The 24,241-nt window shown below is 51.0% G+C and overlaps 2 pseudogenes; both read right to left on the bottom strand.

Moving 5' to 3' along the window:
• Positions 1-7,529: 7,529 nt before the first annotated feature.
• LOC136157409 (2-acylglycerol O-acyltransferase 3-like) lies at positions 7,530-9,189 on the bottom strand (annotated as a pseudogene).
• A 3,298-nt stretch (positions 9,190-12,487) lies between these two features.
• LOC136157408 (2-acylglycerol O-acyltransferase 3-like) lies at positions 12,488-23,677 on the bottom strand (annotated as a pseudogene).
• Positions 23,678-24,241: the final 564 nt, after the last annotated feature.

The raw sequence follows: 24,241 nt of genomic DNA, 5'->3' as shown, positions 1-24,241 counted from the left end.
TGCCCCATGGGTGTGTTTTCAGATCCCTTGCTTCCTGAATCCAGCCACGCTTCTACCTAACCCAGAGAAGGACCACCCTCTCCATGATTGCAGTGAGATACTGGCTGAGGCCCTGGCAGCTCGAAAAGACTTAACTGATGTGCCGCTAAACAACAGTGAGCTAGTATGGTTCACCGATGGGAGCAGCTATGTAAAAGACGGACAAAAGAAGGCGGGAGCCGCTATAGTTGATGATTCAGGGCAGACAATATGGGCTGAGACACTTCCCCCAAACACGTCTGCGCAAAAAGCAGAGTTGATTGCCCTAATACAGGCTCTGGAACAAGCAAAAGGGAAGAGAGTCACCATTTTTACGGACAGCCGATATGCTTTTAGCACTGTCCATATTCAAGGTCCGATATACCAGGAAAGGGGATTTAGAACAGTGGAGGGAAAAGCAGTCAAGAATTTGCCCGAGATCCACAGGCTCCTGAAAGCTGTTCAACTACCCCGGGCAGTAGCAATTGTACATGTCCCCGGTCACCAGAAAGGAGAAGACCCTAGGGCACGGGGCAAATGGGCTGCTGATGCAGCCACTAGAAAAACGGCCAGCTGGGACTACGCTGCCCCCATATTAGCCATGGGACTTCCACCTCCTGGTATGGGGGCTCTGCTGCCAGTCCCCGACTATTCCCTCCCTGACCTCGTTTGGATCAATGAGGATACCACCCTCCAGAAGGATGACAAAGATGGATGGTACCGAGATCAAAACAACAACCTGATATTGCCTGCCATCCTGGGTCGTCACCTATGTGAACACCTGCATACAACTACACACTTGGGGGAGAAAAAGACCTTGACACTTCTCCAGACGGCCTGCCTGAGGTTCCATCGACAAAATGCAACTGTACGAGAAATAATCCAGGCTTGCAAAGCGTGCCAGCTGATGAAGGCAGGGAAAAGGCAGCACACTGGAATGAGGTACCGAGGGGAAGAGCCAGGACAACACTGGGAGATAGATTTCACTGAGGTAAGACCAGGCAAGTACGGATATTGCTATCTGTTGGTTCTGGTAGATATCTTCTCGGGATGGGTAAAAGCCTTCCCCACTAAGGGAGAGACAGCAACAGTGGTTGCTAAAAGGATCTTAGAGGAGATAGTGCCTAGGTATGGGCTGCCAGTGACTATGGGCTCAGATAACGGACCTGCCTTTGTGAACCAGATTGTACAAGGGCTGGCCCAAGCTCTGGGGACGAAATGGAAGTTACATTGTGAATATAATCCCCAGAGCTCAGGACAGGTTGAGAGAATGAATCAGACCCTAAAAGAAACTTTGACAAAGTTGGCAATAGAGACTGGCGGGGACTGGGTGACCCTCCTTCCCTTCGCACTCTTTTGGGCGCGTAACACCCCTTATAAGCTGAATCTTACCCCTTTTGAGATTCTGTATGGAAGACCCCCTCCTGTGTGTCCTATATTCGAGGGAAAATGCCTACCACCCCCTACCTTGAGACAATTTCAGCAAACACTGATGGCAGTAAGTAAGGTGCATAGCTATATGTACAATTCGAGAGATACACGAGGGTCCAAGCAAGGGGATCATCTCCTCACATAATATTGGCCTGGGTGATTGGGTTTGGGTAAAACGACACCAATCTAAAGCATTAAAACCTAGATGGAAAGGCCCTTATGTTGTTCTCCTTACCACTCCTACTGCTGTTAAGGTCGACAGGATCGGGCCCTAGGTTCACCGCAATCACGTGCGGCAAGCCACCCTGGAAGAACAGGAGAAAATGCAAGCAGAATGGGAGGCAAGACCTCACCCATCAAATCCTTTGAAACTGAAACTCGTATGACGGGAGCCCTCTTAACTCTCCTGCTGATAACAGTTTTCATCGGCCCAGGAGCAACCAGCCACCACCCCCATCAGCCAGCTAAACTGACTTGGGTGATCTACAATCCTGAGACTGGAGAAGTGCTTAATTCGAGCTCCAACGTGGCCCCCAAAGGGACATGATGGCCAGTATTGACCTTTGATTTGTGCGTGCTGGCGGCTGACAGTAATGGGTTTGGTCCCCACCAACTGACCAAGTTCTTTGCCCATGGCTCTTTAGGTCTGTTCACCCATAACTGTGAGCGAAAAGGCCCACAGTACTACGAACAGATGCCTGTCTATGTCTGCCTGGGGGGAGGAAGGGATCGGAACCAAATTTAAAAGTGTGGGAGAGTTGACTCTTTTTATTGCTCCCCTTGGGGTTGCAAAACCACGGGAACAGTCCATTTCGTACCTCCAAGAATCCTTGAGCTCCTTGACTAAAGTAGTGTTACAGAATAAGAGAGGTTTAGATTTGTCGTTTCTGCAGCAAGGAAGATTATGTACAGCACTGGGAGAAGAATGCTGTTCCTATACCGACCATTCAGGGATGGTACAAAAATCTCTCCAGAAAATAAGAGAGGGACTAGCCCAGCGGAAGAGAAAACGAGAAGCCCAACAAGGCTGGTTTGAATCTTGGTTTCAGCGCTCCCCCTGGTTGACCACTTTGATTTCCACCCTCCTGGGTCCACTCATAATATTAATATTGTTACTGACCTTTGGTCCATACATTTTAAACCGTCTGGTCTCATTTATTAGGGAGCGCCTAAATACCATCCAAATTATGGTACTGAGACAACAATATCAGTCAATTTCACAGGGTGACGAGAAAGATTCCTCTACAAAAGTACAAAGACAGGGGGGAAATGTGAGGCTGTCACGGCTAACGCCATGGCAGGCAGCCTAGATTAGGAGTAGGCCTGGTTTCCCGGGGTAACATAATTATCAGGCCTCCTGGAGCCAGCCAATCAACATATGCCTAGCCAGAAGGAAAGGAACCTATCAGGGGAAAGCTGAAAGCCCCACGTAGGGCCAACAAAAATTACCTTGCAACTGTGTAACCAATCTGCTTACGCCAACTACCCACTGTGTAACCAATCCGCTTGTGCCAACTACCTGCTGCTTGTTTTGACCTAATAAATACCCGAGAGAACTGGGGCTCGGGGCCTTTTGTCCTCACACACCTGGTGAGGGCGGGAGGCCCTGGCTCGAGTCAGTAATAAATTCCCCTATTGCGAGTTGCATTGTTTCGAGGAGTCTTCTTCTTTCCCGACCGGGGACTCGGACTACGGGTAGAACAATGCTGTCTAGATTGGTCATAGCTTTTCTTCCAAGGAGCAAGTGTCTTTTAATTTCATGACTGCAGTCACCATCTGCAGTGATTTTGGAGCCCAAGAAAATAAAGTCTGTCACTGTTTCCATTGTTTCCCCATCTATTTGCCATGAAGTGATGGGGCCGGATGACATGATCTTCGTTTTTTGAATGTTGAGTTTTAAGCTAGCTTTTTCACTCTTCTCTTTCACTTTCATCAAGAGGCTCTTCAGTTCTTCTTTGTTTTCTGCCATAAGGGTGGTGTCATCTGCATATCTGAGGTTATTGATATTTCTCCTGGTAATCTTGGCTCCAGCTTGTGCTTCATGCAGCCTGGCATTTCGCATGATGTACTCTGCATATTGGTTAAATAAGCAGGGTGACAAAATATAGTCTTGATATACTCCTTTCCCAGTTTGGAACCAGTCTGTTGTTCCATGTCCAGTTCTAACTGTTGCTTCTTGATCTGCATACTGATTTCTCAGGAGGCAGGTCAGGTGGTCTGGTATTCCCATCTCTTTCAGAATTTTCCACAGTTTGTTGTGATCCACACAGTCAAAAGCTTTGGCATAGTCAATAAAGCAGAAGTAGATATTTTTCTGGAATTCTCTTGCTTCTTTGATGATCCAACAGATGTTGGCAATTTGATCTCTGGTTCCTCTGCCTTTTCTAAATCCAACTTGACAATAAATGCTGGACAGGGTGTGGAGAAAAGGGAATCCTCTTACACTGTTAGTGGGGATGCAAACTAGTACAGTCACTATGGAGAACAGTGTGGAGATTCCTTAAAAAATTGGAAATAGAACTGCCATATGACCCAGAAACCCCACTCCTGGGCATACACACCGAGGAAACCAGATCTGAAAGAGACACATGTACCCCAATGTTCATCGCAGCACTGCTTATAATAACCAGGACATGGAAGTAACCTAGATGCCCATCAGCAGACGCATGGATAGGAAAGTTATGGTGCATATACACAATGGAATATTACTCAGCCATTAAAAAGAATTCATTTGAATCAGTTCTAATGAGATGGATGAAACTGGAGCCCATTATACAGAGTGAAGTAAGCAAGAAAGATAAACACCAATACAGTATACTAATGCATATACAAGGAATTTAAAAAGATGGTAACAATAACTATATGTGCAGGACAGAAAAAGAGACACAGATGTATAGAACAGACTTTTGGACTCTGTGGGAGAAGGCAAGGGTGGGATGACCTGAGAGAATAGCATTGAAACATGCATAATATCAAGTGTGAAACAGATCGCCAGCCCAGGTGCCAGCCCAGGTTGGATGCATGAGACAAGGGCTCAGGGCTGGTGCACTGGGAAGACCCAGAGGGATGGGATGGGGAGGGAGGTGGGAGGGGGGATCAGGATGGGGAACACATGTAAATTCATGGCTGATTCATGTCAATGTATGGCAAAAACCACTACAGTATTGTAAAGTAGTTAACCTCCAACTAATAAAAATAAATGAAAAAAAAATGACAGGGAAAAAATGAAACAGAAAAAAAATAAATAAATCCAGCTTGAACACCTAGAAGTTCTCGGTTCACGTACTGTTGAAGGCTGGCTTGGATAATTTTGAGCATTACTTTGCTAGGGTGTGAGATGAGTGCCACTGTGGTAGTTTAAACATTCTTTGGCATTGCCTTTCTTTGGGATTGGAGTGAAAACTGACCTTTTCCAGTCCTGAGGTCACTGCTGAAGTTTCCAAATTTCCTGGCATATTGAGTGCAGCACTTTCACAGCATCATCTTTTATGATTTGAAATAGCTCAGCTGGAATTCCTTCACTTCCACTAGCTTTGTTTGTAGTGATACTTCTTAAGGCCCACTTGACTTTGGACTCCAGGATGTCTAGCTCTAGGTGAGTGATCACACCATCGTGATTATCTGGGTCATTAAGGTCTTTTTTGTACAGTTCTTCTGTGCATTCTTGCCACATTTTCTTAATATCTTCTGCTTCTATTAGGTCCATACCATTTCTGTCCTTTATCATGCCCATCTTTGCATGAAATATTCCCTTGGTATCTCTCATTTTCTTGAAGAGATCTTTAGTCTTTCTCATGGTGTTGTTTTCCTCTATTTCTTTGCATTTTCACTGGGGAATGCTTTCTTATCTCTCCTTGCTATTCTTTGGAACTGTGAATTCAGGGTATTTCTTTCCTTTTCTCCTTCACCTTTTGCTTCTCTTCTTTTCTCAGATATTTGTAAGGTCTCCTCAGACAGCCAGTTTGTCTTTTTGCATTTCTTTTTCTTGGGGATGACCTTGATCACTGCCTTCTGTACAAAGTCATGAACCTTCATCCATAGTTCTTCAGGCACTTCTTTCAGATCTAATCCCTTGAATCTATTTGTCACTGCCACTGTATAATCATAAGGGATTTGATTTAGGTCATACCTGAATGGTCTAGTGGTTTTCCCTACTTTCTTCAATTTAAGTCTGAATTTTGCAGTAAGGAGTTCTTGATCTGAGCCACAGTCATCTCCCAGTCTTATTTTTGCTGACTGTATAGAGCTTCTCCATCTTTGGCTGCAAAGAATATAATCAATCTGATGTCAGTACTGACCATCTGGTCATGTTCATGTGTAGAGTCTTCTCTTGTGTTGTTGGAAGAGGGTGTTTGCTATGACCAGTGTGTTCTTTTGTCAAAACTGTTAGCCTTTGCCCTGTTTCATTTTGTACTGCAAGGCCAAATTTGCCTGTTACTCCAGGCATCTCTTGAATTCCTACTTTTGAGTTTCAGTCCCCTATGATGAAAAGGACATCTTTTGGGGGATGTTAGTTCTAGAAGGTCTTGTAGGTCTTAATAGAACCATTCAACTTCAGCTTCTTCAGCATTACTGGTTGGGGCATAGACTTGGATTACTGGGGTGTTGAATGGTTTGCCTTGGAAACAAACAGAGATCATTCTGTCATTTTTGAGATTGCACCCAAGTACTGCATTTTGGACTATTTTGTTCTCTACAAGGGTTACTCTATCTCTTCTAAGGGATTCTTGCCCACAGTCGTAGATATAACGGCCATGTGAGTTAAATTCACCCATTCCAGTTCATTTTAGTTCACTGATTCCTAAAGTGTCGATGTTCACTCTTGCCATCTCCTGTTTGACCACTTCCAATTTGCCTTAATTCATGGACCTAACATTCTAGCCTCTTATGCAATATTGCTCTTTGCAGCATCAGACTTTACTTCCATCACTTTACTTCAAAAAGTCACATTCACAACTGGGTGTTGTTTTCCCTTTGGCTTCATCTCTTCATTCTTTCTGGAGTTATTTCTCCACTGATCTCTAGTAGCATTTTGTGCACTACCGATCTGGGGAGTTCATCTTTCAGTGTCATATCTTTTTGCCTTTTCCTACTGTTTATGGGGTTCTCAAGGCAAGAATACTTAAATGGTTTGCCATTCCCTTCTCCAGTGGACCACATTTTGTCAGAACTCTCCATCATGACCTGTCCATCTTGGGTGGCCCTACATGGCATGGCTCATAGCTTCACTGAGTTAGACAAGGCTGTGGTCCATGTGATCAGATTGGTTAGTGTTCTGTGATTGTGATTTTCACCCTGTCTGCCCTCTGACAGATAAGGATAAGTCAGAGGAAGCTTCCTGATGGGAGAGACTGACTGTGGGGGAAACTGGGCCTTGTTTTGATGGGCTGGGCCATGCTCAGTAAACCTTTAACCCAATTTTCTCTTGATGGGTAGGGCTCTCTGCCCTCCCTGCTGCTTGACCTGAGACCAAAGGTAGAGGTAATGTCGATAATGGCAAACTGCTTCAAAAGGTCCTTAACAGTGTGAGAATTTATTTGGTATAATTGTTCTGCAGTTTGTGGGTCGTCTGCTTGGTGGATTTATTGGTAGGGTTAATGGCAAGCTCCAAAAGGGCTTATGCCACATGATGTGTGATCCGGGTCTGCTGCACCCAGAGTCCTTGTCCCTGTGGCAGGCCATTGCTGACCCATACCTCTGCAGGACTCATGCGACACTCAAAGGCAGGTCTGGTTCAGTCTCTCTGGCTTCTCTGGGTGCTGCCACGCACGAGGCGTTGTTTGAGCCCTCCGAGCGTCTCTGGTGGGTAAGGGGTTTGATTCTAAAGGCAATTATGGCACTCCTACCATCTTGCGAGGGCTGCTCCTTTGCCGTTGGATGTGGGGTATCTTTTTCTCGTGGGATCCGACATTCTCCTGTCCATGGTTGTTCAGCAGAGAGTTGTGATTTTGGCATTCTTGCAGGAGAAGGTGATTGCACGTTCTTCTGCTCCACCATCTTGACCACAGCCTGTGTGTAGGGATAAAGTGTAGCTCCCCAGAGACACTGCGAGGTTCTGACAGCCCTGGCTGGGCACCCACTCACCCATGCCTCAGTGCCAGGCGAATGAAGCCTGTACGATTCTAGAGAGTGAGGCAGTGCTACCCTGGGACGGCATACAGGGCCTCATTGGCCCCCTGACCACCATGGTCACAGCCCTGCTGAGCTGTGGTTGAAATAAAATAAAATCCAGGCTCTGACGGTTCACAGAACATACTCCTGTGGGCATGAGGAGGTTCAGGAACAGTCAGTACCCCCTCACTGGCTCCACAGCCCCTCTCCTGTCCCTTGAGCACACCAAGTATCAGACGTCACCCCCTTCTCTCCAAACCCCCTACCTCTGTGCCCCTGTCCACGTGCCCTACAGTCACTCTCCCAGCTTGGATGCAGGACACTTGGGCCAAGCCACCTCCTGACCCCCACTGTGAACCTGGCCAATTCAAGCCAAGTGCCTGGGGTGGGTGGTGAGTGGGGGTCACTCTGGCCAGATTGGGGTGGGGTCACCCTCTGTCCCTCAGCTCAAACTCACCACAGGACAGAAAGTACTCTCGATGGCCTGGCATGTACAAGAGACAGTTCAACGCGGCCAGTGAGAACCGAAGCCCCGGGAACTGCTGCGAGGAGCCAGTGCCCTCCGTGGCGAAGTTACAGAAGCTTCCGACGGCTATGATCCCGTGTGGGTGGGACACTAGCACGTAGTTCCTGTCTGGGGGCAGCTCTACTGTCTTCACCAGCTGTGGTGGCAGGGGGCAGGATGCGGGAAAGAAAACAGAAGGCAGGACATCAGCTGAAAGGACTTCCCTCCACATCAAGAGACTTGAGAGTTCAGGATCTAAGATGGGGTCAAAGGCACGGGGGTCCACTCTGGAACACCATCCCACCCCCTGCCCCATCACCTGAACTTCAGCAGCCAGAGGTGAGAATCTGTCAGGGGGAGGTGAGGGGAGGTGGGGAGGTAAGGGAGAGGGAGGGGTGGAGCATCCCTTGGAGCGTGACCTGTTACCTTAATGGGGAAATAATCGCTCAGGTGTTTCCAAACAGTGCAGTTCTTCAACCACTGGTAACGCCTTCCACCTTGGGCAGAGAGATAAGGGGGAAAGAATCACTACAGACACCGTATATCAGCTCTCACTACTGGGGCCCTTGTTACTGTTTAGCGGCTAAGCTCTGTCTGACGCTCTGTGACCCCATGGACTGCAGCATGCCAGCCTGCCCTGCCCTTCACTATTTCCCAGAGTCTGCTCAAACTCATGTCCACTGAGTCCATGATGCCATCCAACCACCTTACCCTCTGTCGCCCCCTGGTCCTCCAGTCATTGTTTGGCACTCACCTTGCTGGGGTGTGTCCCAGTCCAGGAATAACCATACCAAGTAGAGAAGAGGGAAACACCAGAGCGGGGTGAAGAGGAGGAAGACGCCAAGAAGGGAAAAGACAGGGCCTGGGGACAGTTGAGAAATGAAAATGGTTCCGATTGTGAAATCACAATGACTTCCTCCTTCTACCCTCACCAGTGAGATCCTTGCCTGTCTCCCTGCTAAACTTTGCCACGTCCAGTAAGGGGTGCTCAAGTCTTTCTAGCCTACTTTCCCTTTTCCCACCTTCCCAAGTGGACCCCTGCTCCCCTTACCCAGGAAGATGAAACAGAGCACATATTGGGAGATGCTCAGTACTTCTAACCACTGTTTCTTTAGGGTTTTCATGCTGGGGGTAGGCAGTGGGGCGGTGGAGAGTCCCAGGTGCACCCCTTCAGCCAGTAGGGCTCCGAACGGGGGAAAATGGGATGAAGGCTTTGGTAGGAGCACAGAAAGCCTTTCTGGTCTGAGTGACCAAGCGCTTGGGGTCTCCCAGGATTGCTTGTAGGGGGCCGTGTGTGGAGGGAGCCTCTCTAATCAGAGCCCCAGAGTTCTCCAGTCTGTTCTCACTTATCATGAACTGGTTGGTCTGGGCTGGTCTCTTCATGGGACTGGGAGACGGCCAAAGGGGTGTGCCATGGAGGTCCAGCTCTGGGTACATTCGAAATCATTGTGAGGAGGGTTGCAGAAGCCAGGACCCCACACTGGATCCCAGCCCTGACTGTGGGATTGCGCGGATCCTGGACGAGCGCGCACTTGTCTTTTCTGGCCTGGGAGCATCTAGGCCACTCGGAGGCACTACTTGGCACAGGGACATCAACACTAAGGACAAACACAGTAATACCATATGTATATTTCCAGCTTTAAATTTCAGCCCTGCCTATGCTCCTCCAGGGCCTGAGGCCAACTAGGTGAGGGTAGGAGGTGTCTGCTGGCGGCGACCCCGAAGCACAGGATCTGATCTTGGAACAGCTGCGAGAGCCATTCAGGACACTGAGTGCATGGGCAGCATGGGCGCCTGTGCCAGAGTGCCCCCTCCACCCCCACAGCCCACCCAGCTGTACCGGGATGGGAGCCCCCTCTCTGGGCAGAAGAGAATCAAGAGGGGTGATCGCCGAGATGCTTTGAAGTCCCCTTCCTTCTCATGGGATCCTGTGAGACAGGGTTCAGGGCTGGTGGGTTTGCCAAATGCCAGCCTGGGGGCGGGGCTGGCACCAAGTATTCAGGCCCCAACCTGGGAGCTTCACCTCCTAACCATGCGGGGGCCTTGAGCCCTGGAGTGGGGAGCGGGCTGGGGAGCCTGGGAGCAGAGCAGGCAGAGGTTTCAGGTGTGGAAGGGCAGGAGGAGGCCCTGGGGCCTGGAACATTCGTAGAGTCAGTCTCAGCAGCAGCCCAGTGTCTCCTGTGTCTTTCCACCCAGAACCCGGGTGGGCAGAGAAACTGTGGAAGGGCTCATTGTCCCCCAAAGAGAAGACTGGCACCGGGGAGGCTCTGGGGGCACAGGGGACACCTGACTCCGGAGCCCTGGAGCCGGGGCCCCTCCCCAGCAGCCTTGCCCGAGAGGCCAGGCCTGGCCTGGACACCAACCCCCACCTCCCCCACCTCCCGGGTTCCTCACCGATGTTCCAGTGCCAACTTGGCAAATCCCTTCTGATGGCAGATCTGCACGCTCAGCGACCTGATCTGGGATCTGGGCATTGACTCCAGCGGGTCCCTGGGCCCACCCAAGGCCAGAGTTCTGGGCCAGTGGGGCTCGCCGTGTGGGCGTGTACCCTGAATAGCAGGGCTCCCCGCTTTTCCCCGGGGCCTGGCCCTGAAGGGTAGAGGATGTGCAGGAAGCCTTAATCCCTGAGGAGTAGCTTAGGCCTGGTGGAGAGACCTCTGGGGGCGTGGCTTTGTGGGAAATGCTAAGGACTGGGGAGCCCCGCCAACAGAGAGTCCACTGGGCGGGGCACACCCTCAGGTGGACTGGGGCCGGTCCTCACCGTGACCACGGACCAGTTCAACAATGGCCAGAGGCGGTGAGCCAGCAGTTTTCAGGTCACAGAAAGTGTCCTTTCTCCTTGTTGTTGTTGAGCTCCACTATACCCTGTGGGATTTTATTTCCTGACCAGGGACTGAACCTGGGTCCTAGGCAGTGTGAACTCAGAGTCCTATCCATGGTACCACCTGGAAATTCCTAGATCATCACTTTTTGAAATAATTTTTTAATGAAAAGAAAATTGGACTTCCCTGGTGGTCCAGCACTTAGGAATCCCCTTGGGGAGACAGGAGATACAGGTTCGATCCCTGGTCTGGGAAGATTCCACCTGCCATCAGCCATCTAAGTCCATGTGCCACAACTACTGAGCTGGAACCAAACTATTGAAACCTGAGCATCCTAGAGTCTGTTCTCGGCATCATGGAAACCAGGGTTATGAGTTGCTCATGCACCGCCAGTAGGGAATAGCTCTGGCTTTGTGCAACTAGAGAAAGCCCTGCATGCAAAAGCAAGACTCCAATGCAGCCAAAAATAAAGTAGAAAAAAATTAAATTAAAACACTATTACAAATATTTCAAATTATTTATTTATCATTGACTGTGCTGGGTCTTTGTTGCTGTGCAAGGGCTCTCTCTGGTTGCAGCGAATGGGGGTCCTCTGCCTTGCTGTGCATAGACTTCTCATTGAGGAGCCTTCTCTACTTTCAGAATACAAGCCCTAGGCTCAGGCTTCAGTAGCTGTGGCTCCCAAGCTCAGGAGTTGCAGCTCTTGGTCACTAGAGCGGCCAGGTTTCAGTCGTTGTGGCCTTTGGGCTTAGCTGATCCTTGGCATCCTTAGTTGCTCCATGGGATCCTCTCAAACCAGAGATCCCATCTGTGTCCGCTGCACTGGCAGGCTGGTTCCCAACCATTGGATCACATAAGGTCGCTCACAATATTTCACTGGTGCCATGCCTGTGATGATGATGGTGGTAATGGACACGATAGTGATAAATTCATTGGCTCTTCTTTTGCCAAACTCTTTTAAATCTTTTGATGCTAATAAGTTAGTTTTGCCAAGAGTCCCTTCTCACTGAGTGAATGAGATCATGTGGACCAAATGCTGGGCTTGCAGTAGGGCTTCATATGATAAAATAAATCCCTGCTTCATGTGATCTCCCAGCTCCCAGGGAACAGGAAGGATGGGAGGAGATGCAGAAGGAAGCTGTGTACTTAACTCTTTCTTTTCTATCATGAAAGCTCATGCCAACCCTCCCTTCTGACAGGTGCTCTTGACCCTTGTCAGCCTTTGGTCACAGTATTTCACCATCTACCCTATTGTCTGCACCTACCTCAACGCTGTCCACACTTCAGAGAAAAGTTTTTCAGGGATCTACCCTCCCCACCACCATTCTGATGCCCTATATCTCTTAACTAAGCAGATGCCTTTATTTAGAGGGAGAAAGGCCTTAGCCAAGGGAAGAGACTTAGACGGAAGCTGATAGAGCAGAAATCAGTCTCTGGGAGGAGAATTCAGAGCCCTGCTATCAGTCTAAGGCAGCAAGTCTGTCTCGATCAGGTGGAGATGGAACCCACGTGGGCAGGCTCCCTCCCAGAGAGACTCTACGAAGCAGAGGTGAGAGAACTGGCTCTTCCTGACCCAGTAGCAGGCAGCTGGTGGGGGGGCTCAGGCCCTGGGATCAGGGGCTGGGGGGCCGGGAGGCAGGGAGGGGTGAGGCCAGGGCTGGATGGAGGTGCTGCGAGTAGAAGCCGGGAGGCCACAGCTCTGCTTGTGCTCCTCGAACAGTTGCTCCAGAGCCTTCATGTAGAACACGTGATAGTGGTCCACCTGCTCCTCGGTGGGCTGCGGGCACTGGGGCACCGGGATGGGGTGGCCCACTGCAGGGACAGGGGGACTCAGGTCAGGGGAGGATTCTCGGCTGCCCATATTGCTCACAGCGGCCTTCTGCCCTGGAGACGGGCACTTACCCACAGTAGCGATGAGTCTGGCCAATGGCACCAGGCCCCGGGACTGGGCGGACAAGACACAACGGCCCCAGAGGATGCAAGGAGAAAAGTACATGAGCTTCTTGAAGGTGGTCTGGAACAGATGCTGCCAGGAGTCTGGGGCAGGAGGCTTAACTGTGAAGGCTTCATTCTCTCCAAAGGAGTACACGGGCACCAGAGGGACACTGGAAAGAGGGGGGCAAGAGAGAAGAGGACATCAGGGGCTCTAGGAGCACCCCCAGATTATTCCCCCCAGGTTACCACTTCCCAAGTCCATTTGAGACAAATGAGAGTTCTACTAAGATGGATCTGGAAGAAGAGAATTAGATTTCTTAAGAAGACTGATACAGGGCCTTTCTGTATATATTTTCTGATACTGTCTTAGTTACAACCTGATGGCAAGGGGAGTACTAACACTATTTCACAAGTAAATGAGTTTGGAAGGTCTTGCCTGTGTGGTTGTCATTAAGAATTTCAACAGAGGGCATCTGAGCCCCAGGGTCCTGTGATTAGCACTGTGACCTTATCTCTCTTTTCATGGGAGGAACCTGGGGAATGGACACCGGTGGTGGACACAGAGAAACACTCAAGGTCTGCCAGGTTTGCCCTGTAGAGGTGTTCGTGGTGGAAGCTCTGGGGACACACAGTTCACCTCCAGAGGGGCGGTGTGTCGGGATAGAGAGTAGATCCCCAGACACACTGTGAGGTTCTGACCACTGAAGGCAGCCCCGGCTGGGCCCCCGCTCACCTGTGCCTCAGTGCCAGGCGGACGAAGCCTTTACGATTCCAGAGAGTGAGGCAGTGCTCCCCTGGGATGGCATGCAGGGCCTCATGTTCTCCCCGGACCAGGACGACCACAGCCTGGCCAAGCTGGGGTGGAACAGGATAAAATCCAGTCTCTGGTGGCTTGTAGAACGTAGTCCTGCAGGAAAGAGGGTATGCAAGAATTTGACAGTCCCTTACTTGGCTCCCTATTCTCTCACCCTACCTGTTGGCACATGAAGGCTGCAGCAACCATCCCTCTCTTTCCTAACTCCCTACCCCTGTGCCCGTGTCAGCATGCCCTACAGCGCCTCTCCCTTCAAGGAGGTAGGACACTTGCTACGAAACCATCCTCTAAAGCCCACTGTGAGCCCGGCCACTGTTCAAGTCAGGTTCCTGCTCCAGGTGGTGGTTGGAGGCACCTCTGATGGACATGGGGTTAGTTTGCCATTTCCCACCGAGCTGAAGACCCACCGCAGCCCATAATGTCATCGCAATAGGGATGTAGAAGATGCCATTCATCCTGCCTCACCAGGGTCGAAGCCCCGGGAACAGGCGGGAGAATCCGGTGCTCTCAGTGCAGAAGTTACAGAAGGTTCTGATGCTGGTGGTCCCATGATGGTGGGCCACCAGCAAGTAGTTCCCATTGGGGGCCAACTCTGCGGATTTTACCAGCTGTTGGAGGTGGAGAGGATGATAAGAAACGAGTAGAGAAAGCAGGATACCAGCTATAAAGTGTTCCCTCTACACCAACAGACTTCAGGATTCAAGGTACCACAGTGGGGTCAAGTGCACCATGGTCCCCTCTGAAACACCATCCCAAAACCTGCCCCAGTGTGGGAACTCAGGCAGCCGGGGCTCACACTCCAGCATGGGAATGGGTGAGGAGGTGAGAGCGGGTAGGGGAGAGGGAGAGGGAGCGCATTCCTTGGAGGGTGAACTGTGACCTTAGTGGGGAAATAATCCCTCAGGTGTTTCCAAACAATCCAATGCCTCATCCCCTGAGAATGCCTTCCTCCTTGGGCAGAGAGAAGGGTGGGGGAAGAATTCATGGAGACAACCTTTATCACCTCTCACTACCTGGGCCCTAGTTTAGTGCTCACTTTGCTGGGGTGTGTTCTGGTCCAGAAACAAACCATATGAAGTGGAGAACAGAGAAACACCAGAGTGACGTGAAGAGGAGGTAGAAGGCAAGAAGAGACAAGAAGGGGCCTGGGGGGAAGATGAGGAAGAAAAATGAATTAGGTTTTGGAACCACACTAACTTCTTACCTCCACACTCACCATTGAGATCTTTGCCCATCTCCCAACCTGCCCTGTGTCCCCTCCCTTCTCTTTGTCCAAGGGCTTCCCAGCAGGTGGGCCTCCAACCCATCTTCCCCCACCCTTCCCCTTCCCCTTCCTTCTGTCCCTAGTGGAACCATGCCCTGCTCCCCTCACCCATGAAGAGAAAAGAGAGCATGTTTTGGTAGATGCTCAGCACTTCAAGCCTGTTTCTGCACCATTTTCGTGCTGCAGGAAGATGGAGGGGCAGTGGAGGCTCCCGCACTGCCCCCTTCTGCTGCAGGGCTCCAGGTCCCCAGAGGGTGGGGCTTGGGGAAGGGATGAAGATTTCCGTAGGAGCCCAGGAAGCCTTTCTGGTGTGAGTGGCCAAGTCCTTGGGGCTTCGCAGGATTGCTCAGATGGGGAGCATTATGTGGATGGGGGGACCCTGGGATCTGGGTTCCAGATGTCTCCAGCCTCCTCACAGTGATCACTGACCTTCTCCAGTGGGTCGGATTGGGTTGGATTGGGTCGGACTGGGTCAGACTGGGCAATGTGGTGGGTGGGATATGGGGGGGTGCCACCCAGGTCCACTGCTTGGGTCATCAAGAATCTTTAGGAATCTGTGTGTGGGGGTGTTGCTAAGCCAGAAAACACACCCACCGCGTCCCAGTGGAGACTGTGTGATCTGGAGGAGACAGGTGATCCTTAACGGGAGCCCCTGGGCTCTCTGTGGGTCTCCTGGAGTATCTAGGCCCCTGGGAGGCGAGGCCGGGCAGGCAGACTTCTCCTGCCACGAGCAAACACACCAACACCACAGGTGTGTTCCCACCTTTTTGTAAAAAAGCTTAATTTATTTAAAAATATTTTAAAGGATTTTTTACATTTCTATAAAAGCTGTACAGAAAATAACGTTCTAATATGGCACACACCCCCACCTGTGCCTTACCCTATTATAAACACCTCGCATTATTAGGAATGTTTGTTACAACTGATGGAACGCACTTGACACCGGATTTTCAGCTAAAGTCTGTAGGTTCCATTAGGGTTCACTCATTGCGTCCCACAGTTCTGTGGGTTTTGACAAGTATATCTGCTGCTGCGGCTGCTAAGTCGCTTCAGTCGTGTCCGACCCTGTGCGACCCCATAGACAGCAGCCCACCAGGCTCCTCCGTCCCTGGGATTCTCCAACAAAGAGTAGGGTGGAGTGGGGTGCCATTTCCTTCTCCAATACATGAAAGTGAAAAGTGAAAGTGAAGTCGCTCAGTCGTGTCTGACTCTTTGCGACCCCACGGACTGCAGCCTACCAGGCTCCTCCGTCCATGGGATTTTCCAGGCAAGAGTACTGGAGTGGGCTGCCATTGCCTTCTCCAGACAAGTATATGTACCATTGTATAAAATACAGAATATCCTAATTGCCATAAAAATCTCCTATGCACCATGAAATTGTTAGTCGCTCAGTCGTGTCCGACTCTGCGACCCATGGACTACTGATTTCCACCAAGGCTCCTCTGTTCTTGGAATGCTCCGGGCAAGAATACTGGAGGGGCTTGCCATTCCCTTCTCCGGGGGATCTTCCCTACCCAGGGATCGAACCTGGGTGTCTGCCCTGCAAGCGGTTTCTTTACCAACTGAGCCATCAGGGGAGACCCTGACGCAGGACGGTCCAGCCTTTAATTTCAGTCTCCAGCACAGTCATCCAGGCAGCTGCTGGGGGCCTGAGGCGCCCCTAGGTGAAGACGCGGTGCCTGTGTGCGGGGATGCCGCAGCGTGCCTTAATCTCTTCCAAACGCTGCTTCCTAGACCGAGTGCACTTGCGCGCTGCCGGGCCTCGAGTTCGCTGCACCGGGGTCTGGGACCCCCACTGTGCCCGGAACAGGAGACAAGAAGGGTGGTCACAGAGCCACCTGCAAGGCCCCTTCCCTCCCGCCGGGATCAACTGAGACAGAGTTCAGGGCTGGCGGAGTTGCGAGAGGCCAGCCTGGGGGTGAGGCTGGCAGCCAAGAAGTCAGGAACCAGTCTGGGTACTTTCAGCCTGGGAGTAGCCGGCGGTCAGGCATGAGAGCGGGGGAGGGTAGACCGTGCGGATGGGCGTGTGGAAGGGCGGAAGGAGGCCCCGGGGTGTGTGGGGTGCGGAGGACGGGGAAGAGCGGAGGGACCCCTCTCCCTATCTGCTGCAGCGCTTCTCACCCAGGCGCCGGGCCGGTCTGAAATTGCTAGAAGATCTCGTTCTTCCCCAAAGTGAAGAGCGCACTGGAGAGACCTGGGGGAGCAGCGGCTGCCGGAGTGCGGAGCTCTGCGCTCCTCCCCCGCGGTGCTGCCCCCGAAGCCGCAGGCAGGCGGCTCCCCCGTGTTCCCACGCCAACTTGAGAAATCCCTCCGATATCAGCTGCGATAGCAAAGCGATCCAGGCTGTGCCTCTAGGGGCCCACCCACGGCCAGGACAGCCATCAGGCCTGGACAGGAGACAGGAGGCACGGGCCTTACAGGCGACACCAAACCTGTGAGGCAGGAAGACCTGCCATCTCAGTCTTCCAGAAAAAGGGAGGAGGGCCCTGGGAGATGCAGCTGGGACCAGGCGCCCCCAGGGGGGAGGAGGGCAGGGAGGAGGTGACCTCAGGGACTGGGGGTCCTGAGACCCAGGGCTCCCCTGCTCACCAGCACACAGGATGTAGTCCCTGAAGCCAGGAAGATGGACGCGATGGGGCAGTTGGAGCAGGTGAAGCCGGGGGCCAGGGAAGAGGCGAGAGAAGCGTCTGGTCTCTGTGCTTAAGACCGAGGACCAGGACCCCGAGAGGGCGGAAGCTCCACCAAGAGGTGGGAGGGACCTAACTCTGTGGTGTCCACCAGCTGGGCACAGAGGGTGCACACCAGGGGGGTGGGGGTGCCATGTTTGGACTTTGGGGGTGACTGTCCCAAGAGTCTACCCTGAAGTCCAGCTCGCACCCAGCACAGAGTTCCAGAGTGCCTCCCCAAGATGGGGAGGTGAGCTTGGAAATGTCTCCAGATGGCCCAGTGTGGACCCAGGCAGAGCCGTGGTCTCCTGCCCAAGGTATGTCTCTGTCTCCATCGAGCCCGTCCAGGTTGAAGACCGCTAGGATCCAAGCCTGTCTCAGGAGTACGAGGAACAAGGCATCCAGGCACCCCTGGACTGGAGGTGGGGGCACGACGTGGGAGGACTCTGATTCCAGAGGTTTAAGTCCCAGATCCCCTTTTTACCCCCTTCTCTCTCATAGATTCAGGCCCAATCTCTTCAATGCAGAGGTCCCAGCCCCACCTCCCTCCCAACTGGCATCAGGAAGCAGAGAGCCAGGCCCGGAGTTCTCAGGGCTTCAAGGACTCACCCAGCCCCAGAAAGGAAAAGATCTATTGCAGGAGGGCAAACACTCGGAGGCTCCGGGTGGAGATGATTGGAGGAGGCTGGCCGTCTGTACAGGGGAGTCACACAGGGGCCACTGTGGCTCTGATATTACCGTCTTTTGGCTCAATCTCCTGGCCCTGACCCCTGACCTGGGTTCTGCCCTGGTTTCGGCCCCCTCTGCTGATCTGCACATTGGATCAACATGATCAGGAGCCCCACAAAGAAAGTATATCCACTACTTGGGCACACAGGTTCTCACCAATAGCACAAAAGGGGACGATCAGGGATGTGGCTGAGCGTCTAAGGATGAGGAAGCTGTTTGGAATTTGTGAAGGTTGGGACTGGCTCCCTGTGTCTTGCAGGGCTGGCAGATATCTGTGGGGGTCGTCTTGTGTGCATGTACCCTGAATAGCATGGTTCCTCCTCTGTCACCTGGATATGGCCCCAGAGGGGTAGAGGACCTGCAGGAGGGTTTGTTACCTAAACCTAGCTTAGGCCTTTGTGGGGAGACCTCCAGAGGGAAGGGCTTTGTGGGAAAGGCTAAAGATTGGGAAGCCCCTCCAAGAGAGCATCCACTGGGCTGTGAGCACACACTCCAAGTGGACTGGGGCCTGTCCTCACCGTGATTTGCATGTGTTCAACACTGATCAGAGCCAGCTCGTTTCCAGGTCGGGGAAAGTCACCTGTTTTGTCGTTGTTTGGCGGTGCCTCGTTTTGTTGACATTTAGTTCCCTGACCAGGGATTGAGCCTGGACCCTGGGCACTGAGATCTGGAGTCCTAACCACTGGACTGCCAGAGAATTTCCAGAATGTGATTTTTTTGGTTTAAATTTTATTATTCTTTTAATTGAAGTATAATTGTTTTACAATATCATGTTGTTGTTGTCGGGGAGGTGGTGTTGTTGATCACTACGTGGTGTCAGACTCTTTGTGACCCCATGGACTGCAGCTGGCCAATCTCCCCTGTCCACTATCTCCCGGTGTTTGCTTGAATTCATGTGCATTGAGTCGGTGATGCCCTCCTACCATCTCATCCTCTGTTGTCCCCTTCTCCTTTTGCCTTCCATCTTTCTCAGCTCCAGGGTGTTTTCCAGTGAGTCAGCTCTTTACCTCAGGTGGTCAAAGTACTGGAGTTTCAGCTTTAGCATCATTCCTTTCAACGAATATTCAGGGTTGTTTCTTTCGAATTGAGTAGTTTGATCTGTATGCAGTCCAAAGGACTCTCAGGAGTCTTCTCCAGCACCACAGTTTGAAGTATCAATTCTTCAGTGCTCAGCCTTCTTTATGGTGCAACTCTTACATCCCTCCATGACTATCGGGAAAAAACATAGCTTTGAATATATGCACTTTTGTCCACAATGTGATGTTTCTGCTTTTTAATAGGCTGTCTAGGTTTGTCAAGTTTTCCTTCCAAGGAGCAGCAGCACCTTTTAATTTCACAGCTATAGTCACGATCCCCAGTGATTTTGGAGCCCAAGAAAATAAAGTGTCACTGCTTCCACTTTTCCCCCTTCTATTTGGCATGAGTACTGGGATCCGATGATCCCATGATCTTAGTTTTTTGAATGTTGATTTTAAGTCAGCTTTTTCGCTCACCTCTTTCACCTTCATCAAGAGGCTCTTTAGTTCCTCTTTATTTTCTGCGGTATCAAATGAGTGGTATCATTTGCCTATGTGAGGTTGTTGATATTTCCCCCAGCAATCTTGATTACAGCTTGTGATTCATCCAGCCTGGAATTTTGCATAATGTATTCTACATGTAAGTTAAACAAGTAGGGTGACTGTATACAGCCTTGACAGACTCCTTTTCCAAGTTTGAATGAATCTGTTTGTTTCTGCTGTGCGTGTGGGCTAAGTCACTTCAGTCATTTCTGACTCTTTGCTACTCTAGGGACTATAGCCCACCAGATTCCTCACTCCATGGGGTCATCCAGGCAAGAATACTGGAGCGTGTGGCCATGCCCTCCAGCAGGGGATCTTCCAACCCAGGGATTGTACCCGCATCTCTTATGTCTCCTGCATTGCCAGACTGGTTCTTAACCACTAGTGCCACCTGGAAAGTCCCAGTTTCTGGTGTACAACAAGGTGAATCAGCTATATGTATATATATATATGTATCCCCTCCCTCTTGAGATTTCCTCCCACCCCACCCCTATCGCACCCCCTAGGTCATTACAGAGCACCCAGCTGAGCTCCTTGTGATATCAGGCAGCTTCTCACTAGCTATCTGTTCTACACATGCTAGTGTACATATGTCAATGCTGCTCTCTCAATGCATCATACTCTGTGAAACCCTCTCCTTCTGCCCTGTGTCACCAAGTCCATTTTCTACATCTTCATCTCTATTCCTGCCCTGCAAACAGGCCCCTCACTACCATATTTCTAGATTCCATATATATGCATTAATATATGATCTTCATTTTCTCTTTCTGACTTATTTCACTGTATGACATACCCTAGGTGCATTCATATCACTATGAATGATCCAAATTCATTAATTTTTACGGCTGAGTAATATTCCATTGCACACAAGTACCACATGTTCTGGGTCAATTTCTCTGTCACTAGACATTTGGGTTGCTTCCATGTCTTCACCGTTGTAAACAGTGCTGCAATGAATATTGGGGTGCATGTATCCTTTAGGACCATGTTTTTCTCTGGATGTATGCCCAGGAGAGGGATCGCAGTGTCATATGATAGCTCAGTTTTAGGTTTTTAAGAAACCTCCATGATGTTCTCCATAGTGACTGGACCAACTTACATTCCCACTGACAGAGGAGGAGGGTTCCTTTCTTTCCTCACCCTCTGCAGACTTTGTTGCTTCCCACAGGGACCTTAAAAGACAACTCTAAATGATCCATGAAATAACCCACAAGGGAAAGAAATCGAGTTCAAAAATCTGGAGCTCAGAGAACACATTGCTGTCTTAGGACATCGAAGTCCAGAACTTTGGGCCCCCTTTCTCCTCTGCCCCATATGCCAACACCAAGGGGACCAGTCACAGAAGCTGGGAAACGAGGTAAAAGAAAGACATCGCTCCTCCCCTTTCTATTCTTTCTTCCCCCAATTGCCTCTTCTGGCCAAGCAGGCAGCCTCCTTGCAGCTAGCTCCCCCTTGCTTGGAAATGGGAAATTGCTACCCTCAAATGAAGACACAAGGGTTGATTGATACAGCAACTAAACATTTCAAGGTACCAATCTTAAGTGAATGTAGAACTTCTCACCTGAGAAGTAACAGGTAAGTCAGAGGATTGCCAAGATTTTCATCCAGGGAAAAAGAAAATTCTTCCACCGAATAAATTTTCCAAGACAGCGGAAGACAAAGAGTTGCATTCAGTTACGCTCCAACAAGTTCTTTCTAAGTCATGGATACAGACAAAAAGTCAGTCAGGCGATAGGACTGGACACTCATCAAAGAATGCTATAAGCACATAAGGTCCCATAGACTGTTTTAGCTGACTATCGAAGGGTAGGTGCCATGCCTGGGGTGATGATGGTGGTGATGGTGATGATGGTAGTCAAGCCATTGGCTCTTATTTTGGAAGTCTCCATTTTTTAAGACTTTAAATATTGATAATTTACATAAGGATGGGAGGAGATGCCAAAGCGGGTATGTACTTAACTCCTGTCATTTCTATCACTGGGGATCATTCTAACCCTCCCTACGTTACCCTTGACCCTTGTCAGCATTTATTCACAGTATTTCACCATCTACTCTATGGTCTCCACCTACCTATATCCTGTCCACTCTGCAAACTTTCATCTCCAGGGAACTCTGCTTTCAGATGCCATGGTGATGCCCAACAACTCTTAGCTAAGCACTTGCCTTTATTGACAGAGGGAGATGGGACCAAGCCAAGAGAGGAGACTGAGGCAAGCTCAGGCAGCAGAATGAATTCTCTTGAAGAGAATGCAGGGTCCTGATTCCCAATTGAAGGCAGCAAGTGTGAAACCATTAGGATTGTGGGGATTACACATGGGCATTCCTCACACCCAGAGGGAGAGCCTGAGCTCTGCCAGCATCTGACTCTACCAAGCAGTGGTGAGAGAACTGGCTTTTATTTACCCAGTAACAGGGCAGTCGGTGGGGGTCTCAGGCACTGGGATCAGGGGTTGGGGGGGGCTGTGAGCTGCGGAGGGGAGAGGCCAGGACTAGATGAAGGTGAGGTGAGTAGGAGCCGGGAGGCTGAGTTCTCCTTGTGCTCCTTACACAGTTGCTCCAGAACCTTCATGTAGAGCCTGTGATAGTGGTCCACCTGCTCCTCGGTGGGCTGCCGGCGCTGGGGCACCGGGATGGGTTGGCCAACTGCAGGGACCGGGTGCACAGGTGCTGGGAGGGCCTTGGCTGCCTGCCCAGTTGATGGACTCCTTTCTTCCCTGGAGACAGACACTCACCCACAGTGGTGATGGGTCTGGCAAGGGGCACCAGGCCCCAGGACTTGGCTGAGAAGAGACCACCACGGCCCCAGAAGATGCAAGGAGAAATGCCCAGGAACTTCTAGAAGGTGACCTGGAACAGACACTGCCAGGAGTCTGGGGCAAAAGCCTTAACTCTGAAGACATCATTCTCCCCAAAGGGGTACATGGGCACCAGGGAGGCGCTGGGAGGGTGGGGAGACAAGAGAGAAGAGGGCTGGTCAGGTCAGCGGCTCTAGGAGTCCCCACATTCCTCCCCCACAGATTCCCACTTCTCAAGGCCATTTGAAGCAAATGATGGTGCTCCAAAGAAATATCTAGAGGCACTTACATTTCTTAAATGAATTTATACTCTACCTTCTCATATACATTTTCTTATAGTCTCAACTATGACGTGGTGGCAAGGTAGGTGTTAACCCTATTTCACAAGAATCCATCGGGGGAGGAGAGAGGAGGTGGGGAGGTAAGGGAGTGGGAGGAGTGGAGCATCCCTTGGAAGGTGACCTGTTACCTTAATGGGGAAAAATCACTCAGGTGTTTCCAAGCAGTCCAGTTCCTCATGTACGGAGAACCCCTTCTGCCTGGGGCAGAGAGATGGGGGTGGGGGGAAGAATTACTATAGACACCATTTATCACCTCTCACTACCGGGGCCCTTGTTTTGTAAACTTGGGGAGCTGTCTCCTGGTCCAGAAAGAATCACACCATGTAGAGAACAGAGAAACAACAGATGGAGGTGAAGAGGAGGAAGAAGGCAAGAAGGGAAAAGAAAGGGCCCGGGGAAAGATGAGAAAGGAAAATGACCTAGATTGTGAAACCACAATGACGTCTCCCCTCCATGCTCACAAATGAGATCTTTGGGCATCTCCCAGCTGACTTCTGGCCCCTCCTCCCTTTGCCCCTCGAGTCCAGGTATGGGGTGGGGGGGCTGTAGCATTTTTCTCCCCACCCTCCCCCTTCCCTTCTTCCATCGTGGACCCCACACCCTGCTCCCCATACCCAGAAAGAGTCAACAGAGCATGTATTTGTACATGCCCAGTACTTCTAGTCATTGTTTCTGCAGGATTTTCATAGTGGGGGAGGGCGGCCAGGCAGTGGAGACTCTCTGGTGCTCCGCTTCTGCCAGCAGGACTCCAGGACTCCAGAAAAAGGATGCTGGTTTCTCTAAGAGTCCTGGAAGCCTTTCTGGTCTCAGTGGCCAAGCCCTTGTGGCCTCCTGGGATCTGTTTGCAGGGGCTGTGTGGATGTGGAGACTCGGGTCCAGAACCCCAGATGTTTCAGGCCTCCCTACACACTGATCACGAACTTCTCCAGTGGGTCAGTCTGGGCTGGCCACTGGGTAGCGCAGGGAGGCAGGGCAGGAGGCATGCCGCTGAGGTCCACCTCCAGGTGCCTCCAAAATCCTGTGGGGCAGAGGTTGCAGAAGAATCCAGAGAGCCCACCCACTAGGTCCACCCCGATTGTGTGATCTCGAAGATCCTGGACAAGCACCCTCGTCCAGTTGTAGGTCTCTGGGAATGTCAAGGCCACAAGGAGACATGGCTTGGAAAGAGTATCTCACCCCCAAGGTCAAACATCTCAGTGTCAAGTATTTTCCCACCTTTAATTTCAGTCCTTGCCCAGAGTCACTGAGGGG

This window comes from Muntiacus reevesi, chromosome 2, assembly GCF_963930625.1.
Source record: "Muntiacus reevesi chromosome 2, mMunRee1.1, whole genome shotgun sequence".
Lineage (NCBI taxonomy): Eukaryota > Metazoa > Chordata > Mammalia > Artiodactyla > Cervidae > Muntiacus > Muntiacus reevesi.
This window is presented reverse-complemented; position numbering and strand designations above follow the sequence as displayed.